Genomic DNA, 14,870 nt, shown 5'->3' with positions numbered 1-14,870 from the left:
CCCAGCGCTGGCGTCCCTCAGTGGGCTGGCCCCGTGCCACGCCGCGGGTTCAGGCTCGCTGCAAACTCAGGGGCTGCCCCACGGTGGGAACACGACTCCCGCGCTGAGGTTTGCTCCCACCTCGTGTTTGCCGTGGGGACCCTGCTGCTGGGGTTGCATCATGTCCCTCGGGAGACTGTAACACATATCAGGAAATTTTCCCTTTCTATTCAGCTTAATTTCACCCATTAGAGCTTGTTTCAGCAGGGTCCCGAGGGGATATGACTCCCCAGCATCCTCCTCTGACTCTTCCTCCGCTTCCCTCCTCCTTCACACGGGCACCGCTCGCCTCGGGGAGGCTGATCCTTGCTCCATCACGAGCGACGCTGGCCCAAGCAATCATATCCTCCACAAAACATGACCCTGCCCTGCCCCATTTGATGTCATGTACCTTTTCCAGGTGGTCACGATACCCTTTTCAGGACTTCAGACCTGCCTCACTGTGCAGAGAGGCCCAGGCCATGTCTGTGGGACAAACGCTTGAGGAGACCTTGGCCAGAGCATTGCACCGTGGCTGGAGGTGGAAGCCTGGTCTTTATCTGCAGCTGAAGAGCAGAAAAAAGAGCCCATTTGGGAAAACTGTGTGCCCTCAGCATGCCACCACCCCGAGATCAGGCCAGAGGCTTTGTCACACTGGGACCCTGCCTGGCAAACATACGACAAAGCAGGAGGCCAAGAAGCTTATCTGCTGCTGTCGTGACCTGCAGTGTTTGGGGGGAGGATCTGGGGCAGCAGATAAGATTTCCTACACCTTGTGCTGTCTCCACATCCCAGGCCGGCTGGGACAAAGATGGCTTTGGCTTTTGGCCCCAAAAGGAATGGTGAAGGGCAGCTCCCCTGGGCTGCCCACAGTGCTCATAACACCGGGAGAAACCGTGATCCCCTTTCTGCTCTCCTTACTCCACTACCAGCGCTCAGCTCCCCTTTCCTTCACCCATGAGACAGATTATTTTAGGACAGGGAGGAGGAAAGACCAGCAGCAACCAGCCAACTGATGGCTGCTCACAGCAGAGCCCAGGCCAGGCTGGACATCCCAGGGTCAGACATACAGCTCGCGTGATCCGGAGGCTTTCCCGAAGGGCTCTCCGCAACCAAAGAGCCCAACTGGCCTCTTACATAAACGACCTCCAAGACCACCAGACCAGGCAGCAGATGCTCCGAGGCAAAATCCACCCCGTCCCGAGCAGACGTCACCTAATCAGCATGTTGGCTTCTTCCCAAGGCGGACGTGGGACAAGCAGTAAATACTTTATATAACCCCTTCTGGCCTGCTCAGCCGTGTCGTACAGCGACGTCCTCCTGGATACAGGCACAAGAGGTGGCCTGAGGGTCTCTCCCCATCGTGTGCCCGTTACGCAGCTGTAGGACCCCTTGGTGACCCATCTCTAAAGCTTTGCCAGACGTAGCTCCAGGAGAAATCCTGGTGTATGGAGAAGAGCCACCCATCCCCAGTGGTTAAAAAGGACAGAAAAAGGGGTCCTCCGGGATTTGGTAGCTGGGGTGTTAGCAAGCTGCAGAGGATGACCTGCTAGCATCTACAGCACTTAAACTGTCAGCGCTATCTCTCCCTCCAGGCTGCTCAGCGAGGTGGAAACTGAGGCAGGGGCTGCGCTGGCAGATGCCGATTCCTCCCTGAATGTCCTCCCTCCAGGCTCACATCTCCAGGGGCTTTACCGACCTGGCTGCACAGGGTTTTTGGTTAAAAAAAAAAAAAAAAAAAACAACCAAAAATAATAAGCCCACCCCCCCCAAATAAGTGGGCACATGCAGCTTCCAGGGTGTGGGAAAGGGCAAGTGGATCCGTTCGGCTGTGGCAGCCACAGCCCCCAGACCCGACATACATACACAGGATAAGTGTAAAACCTTAACAAACTGCTCAAGTCCTGTCCCCAAGCACGTGACATTAAGTGACAGCTGCAGGCTCCAGAGGAAGACGCTCAAAATTTGCAAACCAAGTTGAAGAAATGGTCAAAACCGGCGCAAAATTCCCAGTTTTCATCCCCTGCTCAAAGCCACGGGAAAACCCGCACTGGACACCCGTGCTGTGTCAGGGAAGCCGGGAGGGCAGGAGGGCAGGCTGAAATAGAGCTGTGTTTTAGGAAGATAACGGGGATCAGCTGCCTGTGATGGGTATTTGGAGGCTGGGCTTGGAAAACAGGAGTTCAGAGGTGCCCAGAGCTGGGCAGACAAAGGGCTGAGCTATTCTTTGGCTTGTTGAGCAAAGGAAGACTGTGCATTCAGATGGAAACAAATTATTCTTAAGTGAAAGAGAAAATTATGAAGTTTTTTTTCCATGAGGCTCAAAACAGCTTGCTCTATGCAAAATGAACGAGCTTCTCACCAGGTTATTGCACCCGCTTGTAAAACCACAGTTCTCCTCTGGATTAAAGTCATTTTCCAAACCAATCAAGGCAAAGCCCCATTTAAAAAAAAAAAAAATAAATTAATCTCCAAACAAAGTATTCTGATTCCTCTTGAACCAAAAAAAACTTCACATTTCCAAAAGCTGAGATGGACTGTGATCTTCTTGGATGCTTCCCTCCCCCATTTTGTGCAATCACACGTATCTTCCTAACGCCGCGCGAGTTTGGGATCGGCGCCAGCCTTCGCCGCGCCGGCACTGAGCGCACACAGCTGCCGGCACGCGCCGGATCACAGCTGCAGCTCGGCCGTAGGGGCAGAGCACCCAGCAAAGCCAAGGGCAGGGAGCTCCTAAAGGAGCGGGGAAAAGCTCGTTCCCTTTTTTTGGGGTGTTCATCCCTCTGGAGCGACTCAGGGAATCCCACGTGGGATGTGGGTTTTGTATGATGGATTGCATCGGGCGATACCTGCTGCTCCGGGATGCTCCGATGCAGCGACTTGCAAAGACCAGGCAGGGTGAATTCCCACATGGAGATCTTCCCACATCCTTCTCTTTCAGGTGGCACATGCACTGCGTGTGGGGACCACAAGTGTGGAAAGCAAGGAGCATCACGGTGCGGTGCTCAGAGAAGGGGTGGCCCAGGCCCCTGGGAGAAGAGGAAGGTCCTCCCTCTGCTCCAGCAGCCGGTGCCTTAAATCCAGCCCTGCTGGGCGGGTAACGTGGCTGTCACCAGGTACCCAGGCGCATGTGAGAGGAGAAATGCGTACACGTTCTTTAGCATTTCTTGACTTTTTTCCTCTCTTTCCCTCCATTCCGGATGCTGGATAATAAAAGATCAAGCAGCGAAGGGTTTCCAAGGACCCCCATTCCTCCTCATCCTCCTTGATGCAAGGCAGCTTCCCAGTACAAATTTTTGGGTTGGTTTACCAGGGATCAAACTGCACCTCTCCCCAGGGGCTCTTCCACTTCTGCTCCATTAAAGAAAAAAAGAAGAGAACTTTAAAAAGCCCAGTGTTTAACAAGACGACTGCGGGGAGGCTACTTGACTGATTGAGTTTTTACCTGGCCCTTACAGGCAAGCTGAGGTACTTAACATAGAAATGAGGTTTAGTCACAGCAAGGCATTTGGGATTAGAGTTGGCTGGAGAAACTCTGATGGAACCACGTTCCTCCAGAATATGCACTCCTGTCAAAATCGAATTGCTTTGTGAGATTGAATAGCTTTAGCCAGAAGTTCATTTTCTAAAGAAAAGCAGGGAGCGGGCACGGGAAAATTTGTTGAATGAGAAAAAGGTGGTTTTTTTCTTTTGAGTCATGCTGGTGTGTATGTTGTCAGGGAGGGTTTTGTTTTTTTTTTTCCTTCTTTTAAGTTGTGCATTACTCAGGGAGGAACCTGAAGAGCCGTTTTCTCTCTAATGACAAATTTGCCCAAACTCAGCAATTCTTCGCTCCCCGCTGGCTCACAAGCCGGTAGTCCTGAAGGCATTTATGGCTCTGCAAGAGATGCTCGCCTTTGGGCTCCAAGGCCAGCGCGACCCAATAAAGACACTCTATCAAAACTCACCTGGAGTGAGCCTGGGGAGGCGAGGAAAGCCTGGCAGGACCTGCACAGGCAGCGTAATTGCAAACAGAGCAGCAATGACCTTAACTGAGGTGAGTCCACGGCAGCAATTGGGAATTTCTCACCCCAACCTCACACCTTTGGGGGAGCATCATCCCACTGGAAAGTAGCAGAAGGGATGGGGAAGCCCCTCAGCGGGGAGAAGATGGGCAAGCAGCTCGACTTCCATCCTGGATGACAGAGCCTGGCGTTTCCATCTCCCACTGCCAAAATCCAACATTGTTCCTGTTGGGCAATCCTGTTACTCAACTCTCTTGGCAAATGCTTGTGCTCCTGGGCCAGACAGGTCAGGTCAGGTTTTTCTCAGGGGGTGAGGATCCCTGCTTGGGTCAGGCTCATGCTGGATTCTTGGGCTCCAGTTTGAGCATCAGTGGGGAGCAATGATGGCCTGGGCTCCTCCTCCTCCAAGACAGCACCCTTGAGCCTGTGCCCTCTTACCAGGTAGGGGAAGGAGCACTGGGATTTCGGGATGTTAGAGCCAGCAGCAGCCCCCAGACCAGCCACAGGGATTTTGCACAGCCCTTCCCCTGGATCACAGCAGCCACGCCATCCTGCAAGCTCCAACAGCCACAATACAGAACCTCAACTATAGCACAAACCACAGCCCACATTGCACCAAAACCCCTTCCCCAGGCTATGCTGCAAGATATACGAGTAGTTTCGGGGCGAACAACCCACAGCCCGTGGTCCAAGAGAGCAAATTCAGCTATCCTCCAGCCCTGTTAGCCACCCGCTGCCATTCAAAACCAAGGAGGAGCTTGTGCCAGATCTCAGACTGGGAGATGCTCTGATTACTGCCCTTGTAAACCCCAGTTGTGTGCCCAGCCATCCAAATCAAGCAGTCTGTGGGGTTTTTTGTTTTTATTCCCCCCCTCCCTTTGCTCTGGGATGAGAGGACCTTTATAAATGATTTCCGCTTAATCTCATTGCCAAGCAGGCATCGCTGCTTTCTGCCGTCGCATCATGTGCTGAAGACAGATAGAGTTTTCTGCCCGGGCTTAAGAAGAACATTGTTTGCAGAACAGAGCGAACAACATGTGAAAAGGAAAAGGGAGGAAGAAAAAAAAAAAAAAAAAAAAAAGAAGAGACCTGTGATGTTTGCTGGAAGAAAAGCCCTCTCGTTTGTTTGGACGAGGATTCTCAGCACGTACAATCTCAGGAACAAAGAGAGATGCTTGTTCTCCACAATGTTTGTGTGAAGAGCCCTGTAAATATTCAGGGGTGTTTGTGCTAGAGAGAAGATTGCCTGCCTTCCTCCAGAAACTACTCCTGGCACCCCCAAAAATCTCTGTGAGGAGCCCAGCCCTTGCACAGCCCCATAGGTACAGACGCCGAGCCCGTAGGAAACAAACAGCCTATTCAAACAGAAGGATCCGCAACAGTGAAATTCCTTTGGGCAGAAGTTTTGGGAAGAAGCACAGCTCCACCTGGCCTTGCTGGTACTCAACGAGCTGTAGGTCAAATCATTTAATTGCCAAGTCACTGATCCCCCACGCGCAGCGTTTCAATATTTGCATGGCTGCGGACTTATTGCCTTCTGGAGCCGCAGGGGGGAAAGGAGTAGCTGCCTGGATTGATGGGCTAGTAATTCCTGCCAAAATACGGCGCTGGATGCCACCGCTCAGGATGAATGGGTGTGACTGCAGGGAGAAGGGAGCGGAGCAGGGGGGAGTTGCTACTCCACCGGCTGCATTTCTTATTGGATTTAAAGCTTTTGCCACCTTCCCGAAAGAACAGCTGCATCCTCCTGTGCGCGAGCACAACCATCCCGACCTACGCCGGCAGCTCACCCAGCCCAAACGCGCCCTTTGAGCCTCCCCTCACCCATCACCATCCAGAAACCTCAGAGAAAACTCGTTTTATTTCCATAAGCAAGCAGACGATGAACCAGCCCCACCAGCTTGAGCATCTCGCAGGTTCAGGTGCTCACGTGCCTGCAACGCGGCCACCTCTGGGCCATCGCGCTTGCTGCGACCCGAGGCTCCTTCAGCAGGGAGAGGACTAGCAAATTGCATCAATGCTCCCTGAGGAATTTGAAGAGACAGAGCGTAATTATCCATGATGGAATTTGGCTCGCACAAGAAAAAATACGACAGCAGGAGTCACAGCTCCCGGGTCACGCAGGGACAGGCAGGAGGGAAGAGGACCCTGAATCATCAACTCCAGACCCTGCCGTCACCAGCAACCATGTCATGTAATCCAATTCAGAAATCTATCATGGAAATTTTTAAATTAGCTCAATTTTCTACCCCCTTGCCCCTGCTGGCATCCTGCTCTGTAGCCGCCTTCTTCCAACAGTGCTGAGGATGCTCCGCTCCAGCCGTGCCCACCTCAGGGTGGGCTTCCCCTCGTGTCGGGGCACACGGAGGTCCCAGACGGGCACAGATCACCCCGGGGCTGGGCACAGGCAGCGTTAGCTCAGTGACAGCAGCTCCAGAGAGGAAAGAAAATTGGGGGGGAGAAAACACAGTGTAGAAAGCATTGCATTTTCAGGCCAGAATTAAAAGGTCAATTACTTCATAATCTCTCTGGTACAGGAACGGTCTTGCTGGTTCAAACAGGGTTTAACAAGACAAGGTCCTGGCCCAGAATAGAGACGTTGCTGCAGACCTGAGAGCAAGTAATAAATTCGGATGAAGACAGAGGTTGCGTCACTAAAACGGAGCAGGCTGGATTCTGCCCTTATATCTACCCCTGTAAATCCCGGACAAAGGGTTTTCTAGATTACATGTGCACATTCCTTTCCCTGCTGCTTCATTAAATAATACCCAGCGCCCATTTCCCAGAGCGTGGCGGAGCCCTCGCCCCAGAGCAGGCAGCCGGTGCTTCGGACCGTGGGGCTCTCCAGGGAAGGAAATATCCTGGGGAAAGAAAATAGTGATGCTGCCTGTTGGGGCATCACATGGAGGTGCTTCATTTTCAGCCTTGCTTTTGCAAATAAGAAAACTTTGATTTGGTTTTTTTCCTTCCTCTCCTGAAGCTCAATTACTGAAAAATCTCCTCTTTGGCCACCTGACAGCAAGGGACATCCCAACTTTGGGATGCAGGAGATGGAAGAGGCTGTGCCTGCTGGGGTACAAGGCTCGCACCCCTCCTTTGCTCCCTATCCCCCATGCAAAGGGAACAGTTGGTGTAATTGCCCAAAGCCCATCCCACGGAGAGCACAGAACAGGTTACAGCAGGAGATGCTGGCCTCTGGACTGGGTTGGTCCTTCAGTGCCGAAATCTCACCGGTGTCCCACGAGGACGATTATCAAATGGGAGGGTTAATCACCTCCACCCAAAGCCACCAGTTACAAAACAGCAAAGAGGTTTTAAAGCTCTTATGCCTGAGCATGTTAGCTCAGCCCTTTAGGGAACTCCTGATGTGCCAGAGCATCTAATCTCTGCAAATCACTTTTATTCCGCCTTGCTCTGGGTTTTCCTTTTTAATCAACTTAATCTTTATTCATGAGGTGTGTTGCTGCGTTACAGAAACACCCAGATCCCGAGCATCAGGCTCGGCAAACGGAAATTGGGGAAACTTGGTGTTTGTTCCAGCCAAGGCTTAAGGTCCAGAGCAATTTGTCTGGGCTCGTGACAGGCCCGAGCACTCCTCCATGTCCCGGCAGGGAGGAAGAGGAGGAGGAGGAAGGCGTGCAGAGGACAAGCGCTACACCCCGCAGCTGGCACGCTTTGATCGGCACGGCTCGTTGCTATATTTAATCAGCAAGGTCCACACTCACCTAGACTTGTCGTTGGAGCCCCTTTTTTTAAAAAAAAAAAAAAAAAAAGTTAAAAATTCTTTGAAATAAAAATAATGAACTAGAGGGATCAAAGAAATGAGCAACCAGAAAGTGACAGCAACGCGAAGCAAAGACTAAAGGAAGTGCTAATGGGATTTCCAGGGGAGAAGCAGGGCGGGAGGGAGGATTTGCTCCCAGAGAGAGCAGAGAGCTGGGATGCCAGGACTCCGTGACCCACGTCCCATGCAGGCTCAGCCTGTTCCCCTCATCCACCCCCGCACTTAAGCAGAGTCTCATGAGCTGTCTCCAAGAAGGGACGTAGGCAGAGCACGGCAGGACGGAGCACAGCCCAACACCCAGCACCAGCTCCCGGGAGCAGGCTGGGAAACACCAGCGCTGGCACTTCTGCTTTGGGAAAATGGCAGCAATTCCCACACACATTTCCCTGGAAGCAAAGAGCCATCGTTCGGGCATTCCCAAGAAAGGCTGACCCCATCCCCACAAAACAGCCCCAGAGCGTTCCCAGTTTCCCCAGTGCAAACAGCTGCGGTGCCCCTACTCACATCCTCTGAGGCTCGGCTTTCTTCCCCAACCCTGATTCAAAGGTACTAATGGGACTGTAATTCCTCTAATGAGCTGTAATTAATTAATTACCCCGATAGCACTGGAGTTTTACAGGTTTTTTAGCAAACACATTGCTGGTTTGTAGCTAGAGGGAGGCTCTTCCCCAGCACCTTTAGGCTCCGACGGCAGCTGCGGACGAGCCCCGTCTCAGCACCGCGCACGCTCACTTTTTGCCTGGGGAGCTCGTTCCCCTCCACCTCGACCCGATGCTGTTTGTACCTCAGGGAGAGGACCCTGGAAACAGCCATAAGTTACAGCCAACCCAGTCACAGAGATCAGTTCAGAGGGTCCACAGACATCTCCGTCAGCCCCCTGAGAGCATCAATTCTCTCCAGCAAGTTTAACAAGAAAAACACACCACAGGCACAGAGTAAGAGATACCGAGGCCCTCCGTGGTCCCTGCAGAGCTGGAACACGCTGGGGGAAATTCCCCAAAAAGCACCGAGGATGGAGACAAAGCAGGCTGGGGGCCAAAGCCGTGTCAGAGCTGCATCGAGCAGGGATGCGTTAACGTCCAGGATGCAGGATGGCACCCGCGCTTGGTGAGCCCAGCCACCTCTCCCAGCCTGGCTTCTCCATTACCTCCACACTTAATAATTAAAGCATCAGTGTAAAGGCATTAAAGTTTCAGGGACTGACACGTTCCAAGGGCTGTCATTAATTAACCCTGCAGGGTGCAGACAGCGAGGAGCAGGTCCCTGCCCGTCTGTCCCCAGGGACAAATCCTGTCTTCCCAGAACCACCTTCCAAGAGCATCCACCCCACACTGCAGGAAAGCTTTGCTCAACATCAAATGTCTCAAAAAAAATTCTAATGGGGGGGTTCTTCCCTGCAAGTGTGGATTTTGTAGAGCGCGTGGCTCTGCACAGAGCCAGCTCTGAGCAAGGGTTACGAGTCACCCTTGGCTGGCTGCGGGGGATGAGCAGGAGGGCTCTTCTGCGGGAGCAGATGGAGCCGACGTGCCTGGGAGCCAGCCCAGCCCTGCTGCGGTGACAGACTGTCCCACGCCGCCTCCCCCAACAATGCTGTGCTGAGACCCCCGTGCAGGAGCAGGGAGTACCCAAAGGGCTGAGCACTGGCACAACTCACCCCACCGCCAAACTCCACACCAGGCAGCCCTTCCCCTCCTCCAGCATCCAACTCACCCCACTTCACTCCTCCTATGCGTAACCCAGCAGGCTGGGGAAGAAGATGCCACTCCTCTTGTTAGACTCAGCTGAGCAGAGTGCACCATCCTCCCTCAAATACTCTCAGTAATTAAGCTAATTGCATCCCCCTGGGTAGCTGATGCTGGTTCCCTGATGGTGCAGCTTAGGCTGTCCCAGGGCAGAGGCTCTGGGTCCCTCTGCACTTCGGGGGATGTGAGCCCCTTGCACACAGGATGTGTTCCCCCAAATAGGATTATTTAGACACATTATTTTCTTGAACGTGACTGCGGCCCACAGAACTCAGGTGGGTGCAGGAGCAGACCCTGTCCCTCTATGAAGCGGTGGAGTTTTGGGTTTGGTGGAGCCCTGCCCACGGGGCGGCGGGGCCAGGAGCGCTCAGGTACCCCCTTTGATTTCCCTTTCTTGCTGTGTCTCCTCCAAAAATGACATGCTGTTTGCGTTAGGAAGCACAGATGAGTGGGGTCTGCCTGAGCCAAAGCTTATGCCGGAGCTGGGTTTTGGTGTGCCAGGACCGCGGCTCAGCAATCAATCCTCCCCCGCAACACCGCCTGGGCCCGGGTGCAAGCAAACATTACCTTGATTAAAAGAGCTGGGTTAATGCAGCGCTTGGTCCCGGCAGCCTCCCAGGAGAGCGAGGCAGGACCATCCCCTGTCATTGAGTCCAGCTCCCTAAATTCCATGTGGCGACGGGGAGCCCCATGGGTCCCCAGGACACCGCTCAGCATCACCCGCTGCCAAACGCTCCCAGGGACCGTCCCTCCTCGCCAGGCAGCCAGAGGTTGTTTCCCTCATTAATCCAGCGTTCGCTCCTCTGAGGATGCTCCTGCCCTTTCAAAGCGTCTCCTGCTTTGTCGCCTGCCTTTGCAGACGCCGCAGGCACAGCAGACCCTGCTCTCCGTGCAAGGCCACCAGCCGGACGCCTGGCCTGGGTATGCCAGCCATCCCCGGGGTGCAACCTCGGAGCCGAGCTAACGATGCCGCTGGTCACCCTCTTCTTCTAGCCCAGGTCTCTGTCCTGCTTCCCACCCTTATTTCACCGCTTTTGTTTTTCAAAGGGATTTTTTGAGAAGTTTCTTTCATGGCAATATGATAAATGTGATGCTTTGCGTTTTGAAGGAGAGCTGCCCAGGCATGGGACTGTCCTGCTGCAGTCAGCCCATCTTCCAGACTGGTGCTGTTTGGGCTGGTCCCCTTCCTTCCCACCTCTGGAAGCTGTGGCCACTTGTCACAGGCACCATCCCCAGGTCCCTTTTCCTCCTTGTGTTGTTCCAGCACCTGTTTTGGTTTGCTTAACACCAAATATTTTATTACCTCTCTGGAAAGTTACTGGGGAAAATTCCTAGAATTGGAAATATTCCGAGCTGTGAGCTGCTCCTGGGGGTGAAATCACCCTCACCCGGCATGGAGGAGCTGGGCAGAGGCCAAGCCAGGCCTTGTTGGCTTGTCCTGGTGCCGCTGAGTGAGTTAGGTGTGCTTCAAATGTGCTTTTTTGATAACACCATCCCTTTTTATTTGGGCCTCTGACCAAGCCGTGAACTCGCGCTGCTTCTCCATCGGCTGCCAAGATCTTCTCGGCGTCTGCCGGCGGGGAGGGCGGTGATCTGCTGCGGCTGCTCGGCTGGCGGGCGTCCATCCTCGACATCGCCTCTGCTTTTTTGGCAAGGCGACACTCATCCCCTGAGCACGGCGCAGGGCGGCAGGACTCACCGGATGGCCGAGGACATCCAGCATCATAGATGGTCACAGGGTGGAGAAGAAGGGCTCGTGGCGGCAGGTGATCCCAAGCAGGCATCCTGGCCCCGTGGGCTCCCTGCGCCGCCCCAATTCCCCGCCCCGGGTGTCGGGATGACAAAGCTGAGCCGAGCTCGGCGGAGCAGGCGCAGCACCCGGCAGCTCCCGTAATTAATGGCACCACCAGCACTTCCCTGCCGGGCCATGAATAAAACATCCTTTCTGAGGACCCAAACTTTGAAAAATCTTTTTTTTTTTTTCTGTTAATTAATTTGACAGGACACTGTGCTTTTGTTATTTTTCTCCTCCCGCTTCATCAGAGGAGTGAGAGCTTGTTTGGGGCCCCAATTTCCTTCAGACTGGCGCCCAGTTTCTTAGAGGCATAGTATAGCGGCCAGGGAAATTTCCCCTCCCGAATCCCCTTCCCACCCCCTTGGAAAAGCACCCACCTCTGCGGCTTCGAACCTGCTGGATCTCTGGGTTTGCTACAGCCAGGGGATTTTTTTTTTTTTTTTTGGCGTTTCTGGGTCCTTCAGCATCCAAGAGCCTCTCCTGGAAACCAGCCTCCCCAGCCCCTTTCCATCCTGCAAACATTTTTGCCGCATACCCAGGTTATGAACATAAAGCTATCAGTTTTCTTTACGAAAGAAAAAAAACCTCCCTGTCACAGTTAGTCCGGAGAAGGAGTAAGAAGAAAGGGTAATGTGAGCCAAGGGGCTCCAGGGACTTCAGATTAACTTCAGGTGTGACTTCCAGCACATGCCCGTGCCTCAGTTTCCCCATTTCTCTGTAAAATCCACCAAACGCAGTGGAGGTTTTTCCTCAGCATCTCAGCCACCCCAAGCGCTGCCGCCTGGCCACGACGATGCCGCCCTGTGCCCAGAGCCAGCGTGTGCCGACACAGAGTCGCCGGCAGCTGAGCTTGGGGCTGTGCCGTGGCGGGACGCTGCAGCACCGTCCCCTTGCTGGTGGCAATGGCCAGGGCTGGCATCTCCCTGACGGTTTTGGGCCACCGTTCTGCAGGTCCATCGGTAACGCGGCGCTGCCCATGCCATCCCCGGCCGAGGGGAACCTTCAGCAGAGATGGAAGCTCTGGGAGACACAGCAATTTCCCACCTGAGCAACAAGCTCTTTACTTCTCCCTGGTTCCCTTACCAATATTTTTTGTCCTCCCTTGCTTCTCTCTACCCGAAGGTCCTGGAAATGTTCAGCTCTCGGCAAGATCCGTGCCGTAACTCTCAGAAGCTGGAGTGTAAGTGCTTGAAGTGCTCTCAAAGGGAAGAGCCGGCACCTTTAGCACCAGGAAATGGAGCTGCACCCACTCGTGCAAGCTAAGGATGCTTCACGTTTGTTTTTTTTTTAAGAGGGAAGGGATCTTCTAGGAGCTTTGTCACCACGGTGAAAGTCTAGAGCTAATAAAGGAAATCGACTCTGCCAAGGTGGAGAGGAACTAAAGAGAGGAAAATTAATGAATAGTCTAAACAGGACCACTAAAAATCCCCTGGTGCTCCTCAATAAAGCAGAGATTAGCTGGAGGATTTGCAGGCTGGGACTCAGATCCACTGCTCAGGTTTTGCATGGGCTTGGGTGAACCACTTCGTCTCATCCCATCCTCCAGTTTCCCCATCTAGAAAGGGGAAACAGTCTGGATTGTCTGGTAAAAACTTAATTTAATGATGGCTGTGAAGCCCTTTGAGATATCCCAGCACAGGGAGAAGCCGTAGGGAAGCAAAGCACGGCACGCCGGGGTGGTGGGGAGCAGCAGGTAGGCTCTGTGCTCCTTTCTGCAAGCGGACTTTTTCCTCGGATGCTTTCATCACCCTCAGCTAATTGCTTGTTTGATGTCCTCAGGGTCTCGGTGCTGCAGACCAGTCCTGGCTCTGCACCGCGTCACGCAGGGAGGCGGTGGGGGCTGCGGCAGCTCCCGGCTTCCCTGGTCCCGTGCCCACCGCAGCGGGTGCGCAAGGCTCCTGGCCCACTGAGATGGCGTTCCCCACCAAAAACTACTTCATGCCATGTGCTGAAGCCGACAGATTCCCTGTTGAGCAGGGGATTTTACAGAGGCAGTGGGATCAAGAGCTGAAAGCAAAGGCAAAGCGCACACAAGGTATGTGTGAGATGAGTCTTTGCAAAACTCAACTGCGCGATGGCCGGGGTTGGGGTGAGCCCTTCCCTGCCTTCGTCCCTTCATCTCCCCAGGGATGGAAATCAGCCTTCCTCATCCCACAGCCACGGCAGGGACTGGCCTTTGCTGGGCGCTGGTGCCATAAGCTTTCCTGAGCCCCTCAGGCGCTTTCCTGAGCCCCTCAGGCGCTTTCCTTAATACAGATAATAAAGAGGGATTTGAAACGGGCCAACAGTGATGGAACCGAGGCAATCCCAGCGGGAGCATATTTTTATGAGCCGAGGCTGTAAGAGAAAGGGCAGGAAACCTGACACACCGCAAATCACTCTCCTGTCACTTGCTGCTATCTAGAAACGCTCTATTCAAAACAAGAGCAGCCCCGGCTGCTGGCAGCGAAGCGGAGCGGAGGCCGGGGCAGAGGGCGGCTTGGGTTCGTCTCTGACTGCGGGGGAGGTGGAAGTGTCTGCGGCTGGTGGGCGCTGGGCCGTTCTGCTACGATTTATAAATCATAGAGCTGCCTGGCTCCGTGACATCCATCACCTGCAGCCCGCAGACGCAGCGGAGGGGAGATGCCTCCCTCCTGGGCTCGGATCTGCTGTACGGTCGGGAAAGGGCTCAGGGCAGAGCCCCGCATTTCCAGTTCTTCCCAAAAAATGCTCTGCCTGGATGAGGAAGGGGAGGCCACACGCAGGGCTCCTGAGTCCCACCTGCCTGCAGTGAGCAAAGGGCTCCTGTCCCCTGGGCGGATGGAGGGGGGCGAGGGGACCCCTCCAATCCCCGGGTGTCGAAGCATTTCAGAGCTTCCCAAAGGATCGGTTTTGCCTGGGAAATGCAGGGACTGTTTGCTTTGAAGTTTCCCGAGTGAGACCTTTGACAGCACTTTAACATCTTCTGCTTTTGGCAGCTCTGTTCGCACAGGACAGAGCAGCTCAAGAGGAGGCGAGGAGCAATACGAGAGCAGTAGGAACCTCCTCCCTCCTTCCCCATCTCCATCGAGGTTTCCACCACCACGAGACCTATTTTCTCACCTCTCTCCTACGGCAGAACTCAACTCCCTGGACCTTCCCGGCTCTAAGCACCAGTTAAGAGATGTGGGCACCCCAGGCATCCCCCAGCCTCAGGAAAAGCCCAAGGCAGGTCTGGGCGAGGTGCCCCCACCCCAGCACTTCCTTGCACCATCCTCTGCGGCTGGCGCACATCAGCTTGTTCAAATAAAGCCCCATCTGTGCGGATTATTTACAGGAGGATGTTTGCTCTGTGGCAGAAGCTGATTTGCTGCTGAAAAGTTTAAACAGGATGGAGAAGGGAGAACCGAGCTTGGTGTCCTAGAGATGGGACACAGCCCCGTGAGTCCTTCTTAGACTCAGATCCCTGCAGCAGCATCCCTCGACCCCGGGCACCGTGAGCACCTCATTGGCACAGACACACAGACGAGATCCGCAGGGAGCCACCGGCCCCGGGACAACCCGCCCCG

This window comes from Chlamydotis macqueenii, chromosome 15, assembly GCF_036417535.1.
Source record: "Chlamydotis macqueenii isolate bChlMac1 chromosome 15, bChlMac1.mat, whole genome shotgun sequence".
NCBI classification, from domain to species: Eukaryota; Metazoa; Chordata; class Aves; order Otidiformes; family Otididae; genus Chlamydotis; species Chlamydotis macqueenii.
Note: the sequence above shows the minus strand (reverse complement) of the source record.